Raw genomic sequence first — 11,924 nt, 5'->3', positions numbered from 1 at the left:
AACCCCCCACCTTCTCCATAAAGCCCTCCTCTTCCACTGTTCTCACTGTGCTTGGCCACTCCCACTGCCCACCTTGCTCTGATTCTCCCTTCACTCCCAATGCCGTGTTTAAAGCCATCTTTGATGCCTCTCTGATCTAACTCACATCTACACTGCTGTTGCTATCATGCTAATGCACACTTCACCACCTGTCATGGGGACATGCTCATTATCTTTGGGAGTCATTGAGCCAACCTTGCCGTGTCCACTGCCGACCACAATCAGTTCTATCACTGATAATTCCAAACAGAAAGTATGTCCCTGATCCTTGTCATCCAGGTTCCCGTTTATCCTCTCAGGTGGATCTCTGAATGCTTTTGAAGACCTCTTGGTGAGCAGACTTTGCACTCTGCTTTGCTTGTCTGATAACTCAGCTCCATCAAGCAATCCTCCTGCTTCCAAGCTCATCATAGTTGTCACACCGCCACTTCTACACCAACCTCATTTCTGCACACAATTTCTCTTCACCTACGAAACTACACTAACCACTAATTTCTCCTTTTAAGCTCCAACTCAAAAAAAAAAAAAAAAAAAAAAAGTCTGCTTTTCCTAAGCCAGTCAGTGTTTCCCATTCAGACAAACTATGTCCATCTGGTTCCTCAAACTCTGTTGCCCTCTTCTCATACTACACTGTCCCTCAGTCTGAGGGGACTTGCTGAGCCACTCTGAGTACTGGCCTTAATCTCCAAAGGCATACCTGCGCAATTCACAAGTACTACAAAGTATTTGGTCTTTGCTAAGTTCACTCGAGGCCATAACGGAAAGGAGAATGAATACTCAGCAAATCGTTTGTGCTTCAAGCCTTCTCTGCCAGGATCTGGCTTCCTCAGTATTCTTTTGAGCTGACCGACCTTCCCCAAAACACTATCCTCTCCCTCTCCCTCTCTCTCCCTTTGTCTGTCTGTCCGTCTCTCTCTAATACTAGCACCCAAAGCTACCACAAGCATCTAGCTTGCATATCTGCTCATTTGTTTACTTGTCTGTTTCCCCACTAAGGCACTGAGTGTTAGGAATTATAGAAAAGGAGGTTACACGCGGGTCCACAGATCACACCATGAGATCGGTTCCACGCAGGAGGTTTATTAGGGAAGGGGGTTACAGAGAGGGAGATAGATAGAGATAGAGAGACAGACAGACAGACAGAGAGACAGAGGCAGAGAGAGGAAGAGGAAGGAAGAGAGAAGGAACAGGGAGGGCCCTGTTCTCTTATAGGGTGACCCAGGGGCTGGAGAGATAGCTTAGGTGTCTTCAGAACTGCCTGATAACTGATCTATAAAGTCCCTTGGGGCTGGCCATAGAAGTGCCTGCTTACTGATCCCAACATTGAGCCCTGTCATCAGAAGCACCAGGCCTCCAGAGCGACACCTGGGCTGCTGCTTGCACAGACCAGCCTTTGGATGTTGCTTTGGGGAGTTTTGCCACAGAAGGGATCTGCTAGCCAGCCCGCCCTAAACCCCCTTCTTATATAACTACATGAGCCCTCCAGTTTCTTCTTTCTTCTCTAAATCCTTTAGCCCATCTCTGGATGCCCAGTCAGTGAGCAAGGATCTCTCTGTCCCATCAACCACGAGAAAAATAAGAAGACCGTGTGTGCTTGTGCGTTCATAATTACTGCCGTTCTCCGTCCTTTTGTTTTTCTTCCAGGTCTGCATTTCTCAGCAAATGGTGAGCTCCTCTACAGCATAGGCTGTATTCTTATTTCAGCAGCCTGAAAGCCTACCACAACTTCTAGAACATGTGGACTCTTGAGTGTCGAATCAACACTTTCAAATAAAATATATATATAAATGTTCAGGGGTTAGTAAGTGTCCAAATGAAAAAGCAGCATGGACCCACTGTCCTGCTATTACCACTGTAAAGCCGTATGGTGTACAGTTGATTCCTCTTAGAGATGGCTGCGTCAAACAAAAGCCGGAAGAACAAACGTTACCCTCACTTCATCTAATATGCTTTAAGTTACTGTCCCTTTCTCCTTTCTGTTGTCAAGTTGAACGCTGGACACCAACAGCCAGACTTACCTCCCGATCTCTTCCCAGCAGCATGCTTTCCGACTGCTCTCCAGTCCCCAGTGAGCTCCAGCGCCACTCGCCCCTCCCTGAGTTATGTCCCCTTCTCAAGACAGCCTCTCTGGCTCAAGATCATTCCTGGAGAAAAAAGTCAGGGTCTAGTTATCAGCGAGGTAGCGGTAGGCCTCGACATCTAAGACCACAAGGCAAGCAGGGCACGACGTGCCACCACTCCGAGCCCCCCATCTTCCACCTCGTGGATGGCAAACTTCCTGTCCCCTTGCCCCACCTGCCATTCTCTTATCCAAGCATGGCATGCTCACTGCTCACACCTGTGCTCACACAGACATGTGCATGGTGATGCAGATTCCAGGAGTAAGCGTGAGTCCACAGAAAAAGTGGATTCTTGCCAAGGAAGAGGAGACCATGCTTTTCAAAGCAGATTATTTGTAAACTTTCTCTCTTAAAAAAGTACAGACAGAGTCCCTTGTACTTCATGACGGCTTCAGACTTAAGTGTGCTGCGCAGGCAATGACAACCAGGAGCATCTGATGCGCCTGCCTCCACCCACTGTACCTTACAGACGTGCATTGCTGTTTATCTGGTGCTGCTGAGCAGGGCTGGCTGCACTTGGCAAGCACACCACCAACTGAGCGGCCCAGCCCCACCATATCTCTGTCTCGATGGGATTCACAACACTGTCCCCAGAATCTGCGGAAGATTGATTGCTGGACCCTGTTACAGCTACAGAAACCAGCAGATGTTCAAGTCTCTTCTCTAAAATGGTATGGCATCTGTACAGACCACACCCACATCCTCCCTCAGAGTTGAAATCATGCCTAGATCTCTCACAATATCCGATTCAATATAACTATGCAAATAGTTATTTTTTAGGAAATAATGGGAAGAGAAATCTGAGCATGTTCCGTGTGACTCTATTACTTTTCTCGTCGGTGTGAGCAAATGCCTGGCTGGCTAGGGCTTGAGGATTTTTTGGTTCTGTTGCTCTCCTTGTGGAGCTCCTGTCCCTTCCAGGTCTTTCTATCTCCCCTTCTTTCATAAGATTTCCTGCACTTTGCCCAAAGTTTGGTTATGAGCCTAGGAAGATTTTTTATGTTAAAAATTAAACATGAGCCAGGAGGGGTGGGGCACACCTATTATCCCATCACTTGTGGAGGCAGAGGCAAACAGATCTCTGTAAGTTCAAGGCCAACCTGGTCTACAAAGCAAGTCCAGGACAGCCAAGGCCACACAGAGAAATCCTGTCTCGTAAAAAGCCAAATAAAAGAATTAAACATGATTACATGCAAGGACTGTAGGATGCACCTGCACTCCACAAATGAGAAAGGATGTGACATCTATGTGGCTCGAATTCAGCTGGGTCATGTCGTACATGCCACCTGTCACCCTCATAATGAAGGGATAGTTTTCTCTACATCACAGAGGAAGACAGGGAGGTCCAGGAAGCTTAGGTAGTCATCAAGTGTCACAGTCTAACGGGATGACAGGAACCAGGCTGAGATTCATCCAGCGATACTCCTCCAGGCCCTCTGCCCCACCCCCACCTTTCTGTAACTCTCTCCAATCCAAAGCCAATGAGATACACAGGTGGTTGTCACCACACAGTGAGCACCTTAGCAACTCCAGGAGGAGAGGCCTTTGCAGTGACTTTCCTAACAGCCCCAGGAAGGAAGGGCTCTGATCACCAGGAATTCAGCCCCAGGAAAAGCCAGAGTTCTGTGTCCTCCCTTTCCTATCAAGAGGTCTGGATTACAAGAACAGCTGAAGATGAGCCGGGGCTGAGTTGGTCATGGGGATGCTACTTCCTTGGAGCCGTCAGGCTTGTTTAGCTCTGTCCTTAGATGGTCCTCCTGACCGTGGCCACATTCCTGTGCATTCTGTACTTGGAAGTCAATGGAGGCATTTGGCCTTGGTCTTCAGCTTCCAAATTGGAAAAAAAAAAAAAAAAAAAAAAGAGCTACCCAAGGTGGCTGGGATACTGGAAACCGAGAGCTGACTCTGGAGCTTGGAAAGCAGGTCTGTTATTTTAACTATCCCTGAAAGGTGCTGACTCTGCCACTGCTGGTTTGCTGGCCTCGTTCTGGAGCAAGCTGTGGGGCTGCCTTGCAGAACTACCTGGAGCCTGATGGGAAGGCTAGCCCTTGAATCTGTCACTTCCTCTTGACCTGTTTTCAGAAGACCCTTGAGGAGGGAGGATAACTTATGTTGTGTGTTCTTTGTGACTAGAGAATGCAAGGGATCCTAACTTCTTGCCATGGAGGGAAGGAGAGCCGGGTGCCCACCTCTCTGCACCTGCACCGGCCCGTAACTCCAGGCCTCCAGTCCTGCATATCCGAGGCCACTAAGAAAAGCAACCTTATGCATCATTAACATGACTGCTCCCCTATGACCCACACCCATAGTCCCCCCCCCATGCTGCTTCCAGGACTAAGCCAAAGGTTCTTAGTGTACCAGCCCAAGCCCTTCTGACCTAGCTCCTTCTCATTTCACCATCATTTCTGTCTTTCCTAATCTCCTCTTGACAATTTATTGACTCTGCCCCAAAGCTATAAATCTAGAGACATTCAATGCCTCCATACCCTTCTTAAGAAATACTTAACTCATGTCCTTGGCTTGTCAACAGCTCTTTGCCTTCTAGATTTAGTTTAAACATGTTCCCTTCCCTGGTTTACAGTCACCAAATGACCCCAACTGGATAGGTCATTTGTCTGCCATTTGTTTGTCCAGTCAGAGTCCATGCCAAACCTGCTGGCAGTTATTTGTGCTCATTTCTCTACCAGGAAAGGACTTTTATAAGGGTGGGAGCCATATCTGCTTTATCATAATAGTCTCGGAGAGCGCACGGCTTCATTTATGCCACATGCAAGACATAGTGAACATGATGAAAATCAGAGGTGGAAAGAGGAGGGCAGGAGGGGGATGGGGATGAAGGACGAATGCTACAAAGGAAACAGAAAAGCATCTTACGCTCCTTATGTCCCAAGACTCCAGGCTACTGCTGAGAAGACATTCCGGCACCAGACTTCCTCTACCAAAGCTCCCCTCTAGCTGGGTAAACCACTAAACTTCCGCCCCAATCATTCAATTTCCTCGGTGGTGAAGTAAGGATGAACATACGAGTAAGGATGAGTGAGTCAACCCATGACAGTCACTCACAAGAGTAGCCATGATGAAAGCAAAGCAAGTGGCGTCAGCTGTGGTGACAAGTCAGTCCCTAAATCAGCTCATTGTCGCAGTTCAGTCATGACTGCCATGCTCCTTTATGATAGTTCTCTCTTTGTAGATGGCAGATGAGGAATAACAGGGATTGTGAAATAAAAAGCCATTCCTAAAGATCATGGTCTATTGGCCAAGGCCAATAAGCTCACCAAAGAGATCTAGCTACAGGTACTGAAAAGGGGGTTAAGAACTTTAGAGGACACAATTGCTGGTGGTCTTCTAAAAGTTTTCAATCAATAGAGATGCTGTTATCATAAGTGGGGGAGGGGAACCAGCTGAAATGACATATTCCATAATTTTCAATGATTACTATAAATTCTTGCAGAATTCTCCCTTTCTAGAGGCATGGGCTATAAGATAGACACATTTTGGAATCCTCTGTGGAGAACAACATGCTTAGTTACACTTTTGCACTTTTACTGGGTGGATGCTTCCATGTCAACACTGCTCCAGCAGGGACAAACAGCATGCCAAGGTGAGGCAGTGCCTGAAGGAGGCATTGTGCTGGTGATCAGCTTTGGGTCTCTGCAGCCTGATCGACTTGAGCAACTACTGACCCCTGAAGACGCAGAGGCCACAGCTACAAAATTTGCAGCTAAAAAAGGATGGCTTCAGAAAGGGCAAGTTCAGAGCTTGCTTCTAGCTTTAAAAGGCCAAGCCATGAAATAAGAGCCTATTCAGGAAAATGATTCTGAACAGTGTCTTAGTTAGGGTTTTATTGCTGTGAAGAGACACCATAACCATGGCAACTCTTATAAAGGAAAACATTTAATTGGGGCTGATTTACAGGTTCAGAGGTTTAGTCCGTTATCATCATGGTGGGAAACATGGCAACATCCAGCATGGTGCTGGAGGCAAAGCCGAAAGTTCTACATCTTGATCCTCAGGCAACAGGAGGAGACTGTCCCACTGGGCATGGCTTGTGCTTCAAAGCCTGCTACCACAGTGACACACTTTCTCCAACAAGGCTACAACTACTCCCACAAGGCCACACCTCCTAATAGTGTCACACCTTATGGGCCTATTGGGGCCAATTACACTCAAACTACCAAAAACGGTGTTGGGGGCTGCACAACAAGGAGGGGTTAATGAGGATTATCCTGAAGCTAGGAGGGAAACAAAAGTGGATTCTACAGCATCTGCAACAGTCCCACCTTTGTAAAACACACACACACACACACACACACAATCTCTGTGGGAACCTGGCCTTCAGGTTGCGTCAGGACTTTACGCAAGCTTAAGCCATTTGTACCAAATTTACCAGATGAATACATATTATTGATTGTGTTTAAACAAAACAAAACAAAAAAACAATTGCATTGCAATTAGAAAATAGCTGACAGCTAATTGGCCCCAAAAATTCAATGGTCAACTGAAGATGACTTTAAAAACTAACAGGATAAAAGACAGCAAAATAAGGGTTCTATTCTACAAAGACACGGTGGTTTTCTTTAAAATAGACTTCTCAACAACCTTGTACTCAACACTGTGGATTATTAGTCTAGTCTGCGTTGTAGTGTGGTATCCTGCATATTTAGTTTGTTCATGGCTGTTCTGAACTCAATTGCCCGTTCTTTTATGATACTACCAAGTATACGCAATAGACTCGGGAGCCATCTCGTCATGAGCACCAGCTGTACAAACAGTAGCTGGCGGTTTCCAGTTCCATGTGCTGAATCAAATCTGGGGAGAAAATAATTCGGAGGAGAACGGTTACCAAAAAAGGCCAGAGTGTTCACGAAACCATATCTCAAACAATGGTGGCCAGAGGATGCCTGTCATCGAAGTGCCCTATCTGATCTAGCCAAGGGGCCAGCAAATCATCGTCATGGGACCTCATGGGGCCAATGGGCTCAAGGCTGGGCTTGTGTAGTTACTCAATCAATTTTTTCTGCAACTTTGTAGAATTTGAATGTGTTTACAGGACTGGGGGAAGAAGGAGAGAGCAGAACAAAGGGAAAGAATGCCCACCGTGGGGTTGACCTTTTAGAAGCTCAGGCAGGAAATCTGGGCCTGCATCACACGTCTGCTCTCCAAGAAGAACGGGGATGGGGGTGGCTCCTCGTCAAACTTTAGGGAAGCACGATGCCCAGCTTACTTTATAGATGCCAATTCAGCCTGCTGGGGGGCTGACAACTGGGGCAGGCTGGGGAAACTTTCTCCTGGCACCCCTTCCTGTGGTTGGGTGCTCAGCCAAGTTAGCAGTGAATAATCTCAGAAACATGGTCTATGCTTCAGCTCCTGTTCTTGCATGCCATCTTTGTGCTGGACCATTAGGAGTCATCAGAGCTGTACTCTGGAGCTCAGGTCACGTGACTCCTGCTCTCCTGTAGATTCCAGATTAGTGGGGCAAGCCCATGGTGAAAGGCCAGAAAGGTGCTTTTGTTAGTGAACTTTTTGCTGCACAAAGGTGAGGATTTGAGTTTGGCTCCCCTAGACCCCATATAAAAGTCACTAAAATTCCTGCTATCCTAATGCTGGGAGAAAGGGGACAGTGGGGTGGCTAAGGCTTGCTGGTCAGTCTGTCTAGTTGAGTCTGAATGGTGAGAGAGACTCTACTCAGAAACTAAGATGGGAAGAGATTGAGGAAGACACATTATGTGGGCTCCAGCCTCTGCATGTGCACAAGCCCTCCCACATACACGTGCACGCGAGCACACGCATGATTAGATACACACAGAACTGCAAATGGAATGCTTGATCCAGTTGAAAAATTAGAAGCAAGCAACACAACTGAGGCTGAAGGAGGCTAGAGATAGATCAGGTATATACATATATTTTTTTTTCGTATTTATATACCACTATGGTAGATCACTTGCCTATATCTTTAAGACCTCTGATTTTATTCTTAGAGCAGAGGAGGAGGAAGAAAAAGAACACAGGTGCCTTTTAGGAATATGAAAAGATGATCAGTATCATCAGCTATTAAGTAAATACAAATCAAATCTACAATACAATAATACTTTGTTGTGGTTTAAATAGGAATGGCCCCCATAGGATCATTATTTTGACTGCCTGGACCCCAGGGAGTAGCACTATTGGGAGGTGTGGCCTTGTTGGGGGAAGTGTGTCTCTGGGGATGGGCTTGGAGGTTTCAAAAGCCCAAGATAAGCCCAGTGTCTCTTAATGCTGCCTGAGGATCAAGATGGAGAACTCTCAAGCTCCTTCTCCAGCACCGTGTCTGCCTTCATGCCACCATCTTTCTCAGTCTGTTGATAATGAACTAAACCTTTGAAATGGTAAGCAAGTCATATGTGTAAATTCTCCTTTATAAGAGTTACCATGATCATGGTGCCTTTTCCCAGCCATAGAACACTGACTAAGACAGAAGCTGATAAGCAAAGGAGAATTGCTTTGATAAGCCTAACCATGCATTTGTTTGGAGGAATATGGAATACTTTGGACTTTGGATTAGAAAAGCAGAGGAATGCTTTAAGTGGAGTTTAATGGGCCATATTAGTAGAAGCACAGAAGACAGTGGTGCTGAGAGCAAAGTAGATTATGACAGCCTGGCTCAAGTTGTTTCAGAGGAAAGGAGTATTGGAATTATGAAACCATTCTCATAATGATTTGGTGAAGAAAGTGGCTACTTTTTGCTTGTAATCCCAGCACTCAGGGAGGCAGAGGCACACAGCTCTCTCTGTGAGCTCAAGGCCAGCCTGGTCTACCCACCCTGGTCAGGACAGCGAAAGCTACACAAGAGAAACCCTGCCTAAAAAAAAAAAAAAGAAAAGAAAAGAAAGAAAGAAAGAAAAACAAAAAACAAAACAAAGCAAAACAAACAACAAAAAACAAACAAACAAACAAAATCTTCCTGAGGCTAAGTTGCAGCATTTGGATTAACAGCATTGGCAGAGGAGATTTTCAGGCAGCCTAGTATCAACTGCATGCCTTGTTTATTATCTATAATGAAAAGGGCAAACTAAACAAGGAAAAATACAAAATGTACAGTTTGAGGAGAAAAGAAGCACCAGGAAGTGTAATGGAGCTAAGTCCAGTGCTCAAAGATTTAAAAAAAATTTTTTTTTAAAGAAAAGCCTGGTCCTGGAACGAATAAAGGGAGTGGTGACCTCGGACCAAACCATACCCAGCTAAGCTTCCAACTTGCAAAAAGGAATTAAAGAAAAGCTTAGGACCAGGCATGGTGGCAGACATCTTTGATCCCAGCACTTGGAAGGCAGAGGCAGGCAGATCTCTGAGTTTGAAGCCAGCCAGATTTACTGAGTGAGTTCCAGGACAACCATGCTTAGACGGTGAAGGAAGGCACTGAAAACAGAAAGTTGGTGGAAATGTATTTCAATCTCAGCAAGCAGCAGAACTTGGTAGCTTTGGCCACATGGCTCTGGCTTTAGAGTCAAGGACAGAAAGAAGAAAGGGGTTATGAAATCTCTCTCCACGGCTAAGGAAAGCCACCAAGGCCAGGCTTGTGGCAGGGTTGTGGAGGCCCAGAGAGATCATTGCATGACGCTGTGAAGGTGAAGCCTGGATTTCATTGGAGACCCCACAATGTTGGAGATGCCAGAGCCGGGGGACACTTGCCGAGGAAAGTTGCTGACAGGGAGTGGAACCAGTCCAAGAGAAAGAAGTGTGTTCCATTCCACAAAGGTTAAGGGAGTCAGACACCTGAAGGGCACTTTGACATCAGACATGGAGACTCAGAAGTTGGACTTTGCTCTGCTGGTTTTCCGTCTTGCTTTGGTCCAATATCACCTTACTATGCTCCTTCATTTTGTTCTGGGCCATTGTATATTGGAAGTATGTGAACTGCTTTTTTTATTTTATTTTTTTATAGCAGGGGATTACAGTTAAGAGATTGCATGAGTCTCAGAAGACTCTGGACTTTTAAACAGTGTTGAGACTAGTAAAGCCTACAGAGACTTTTGAAGTTTGACCGAATCCATCTTACTCATCCAACTGAGCAGCAGCATCTCCAAACCTAAGGTCTTCCACACGGGAGAGGGCAACAGCAAAGCTCTTCAAATGTGCTGGTGCCCTCTCACCATTTCATGTAGAATTAGTGGAGGCCATTTCTCCTGGGCCTTCCTTTTGTGGAGGATCAAGTTTTACAGTTACCCACTCTAGAATTGCAATTTTCCTGAGCCTTAAAATTCTTTCATCAGTACTAAGCTAAGAGATATCAGGCATCTCCAGCTCTTTTGTAGGAGGCCATCATTTGACAAATGCTTCACCAACCATTCAAACTTTTGACACCTTTGTGTTAAAACTATGCGAGCTTCCATATTAAACCTAGGATATCTCTTTGGAGTGCTCATATCAATAAACTCAGCCTGCTTGCCCTTGCTAGCATGTCCATTCCTTCCCTGGCATCAGAGTCTACATCTTCAGGATTCTAGCATATACCGAAGACCAGCTGAGACACCCAGCCTCGTGGACTGAACCACTACTAGATTCTTGGAGTTTCTGTTCCCAGCCAGCCATTGTGAGATTAGCTGGACTGAAACCTGTAAATCATTCTGTAAGTCATAAGTTCTGTTACTCTAGAGAACCCTAATACTTTCTATTCAATAGTATGCTTATAATCAAAAGACAAATAATACTGGGATGAACCTGTGACCTCTCTGAGTAGCCTGTGCTCAGAGAAGCCACGGGGCCCCTCTCATTCCCTTGCTTCTTCATGGAGCTCCTACAGCTCCAAGCATGTTTGACAGTATCTTGGTGGCCTTGCTGATGTCATCATTTGAGGTTTCCTTTCCTTCTGCTGTGAGTCATGATTATGTCAGTGATGCTTACTAGGCAGAGAACTAAATTGGTTTTGATCAGTGTATCTGGAAGTTTCTATACATTGCAGGATGGTAGGTGTTTTGTTGTTGTTATTGTTTGTTTGTTTCCTAACAAAAAAGATCTAAGTTGTCCGGAAAACAGAGCAAGTGTCAGAAAGGATGTCAGAGAGGTGAGGAGTGAATTCCAGTAGGAGGACGCGCTGGCCCGAAGCGCGTGGTGGGCCGTTGCAGGAAGTGCTAAGAACACGACGGTACAAAAGCCACTGAGTTCCTCATGGCCCCGTGGCCTCCTGGAGTGGGTGTCTGTCAACATCTCCGTACCTCTGAAGTGGACCTATGAGTGGGCAGCTTCACACAGTTTGCCCAACACCTCTCCTTGTACACACATCATTTTGGAAAACCTCTTCAGTAGAGAAGGAGTTGAGGTCGCTTGCATTCCTAGCTATTTTCACAAGCACCAAAGCACCCTCTTTCTCTCCATTCCCCTTTTCCTTCCTCACCCTTCCTCTCCCAGCAGGATCTCAGGCTGGCCTGGAACTCTAGGGCCCCTGTGATGGCCTCTCTGGTGCTAATTTCTTGAGTAATTTACACAGCGCCTGCAGTTCTTAGGAAATCACCGAGTTAAGTTTTTTAATGGGAAGGCTCAGATGATGTGGCGATTTGAATTCTTTCTTTTGTTCCCTTTTCCCCTTTTTTGGAAGAATTTATGGTTGTATGACTTTCATCACTGTTTTCCAGTTATTAGATCATTTTGTTAAGATCTGAAGAAAAATTCTAATAGTTTGAGAAGCGAGGGATAAGGAATTTGGTGGCAGCGTTCGTTGAGAGCTGCCCGCACACAGTACAGACAAGTGTATAGATTTGCTGTTTAAACTCTTTGAGCTTCCTTAATGTAAAT

The sequence above is a fragment of the Meriones unguiculatus genome, chromosome 19, assembly GCF_030254825.1.
Source record: "Meriones unguiculatus strain TT.TT164.6M chromosome 19, Bangor_MerUng_6.1, whole genome shotgun sequence".
Taxonomy (NCBI): domain Eukaryota; kingdom Metazoa; phylum Chordata; class Mammalia; order Rodentia; family Muridae; genus Meriones; species Meriones unguiculatus.
This window is presented reverse-complemented; position numbering follows the sequence as displayed.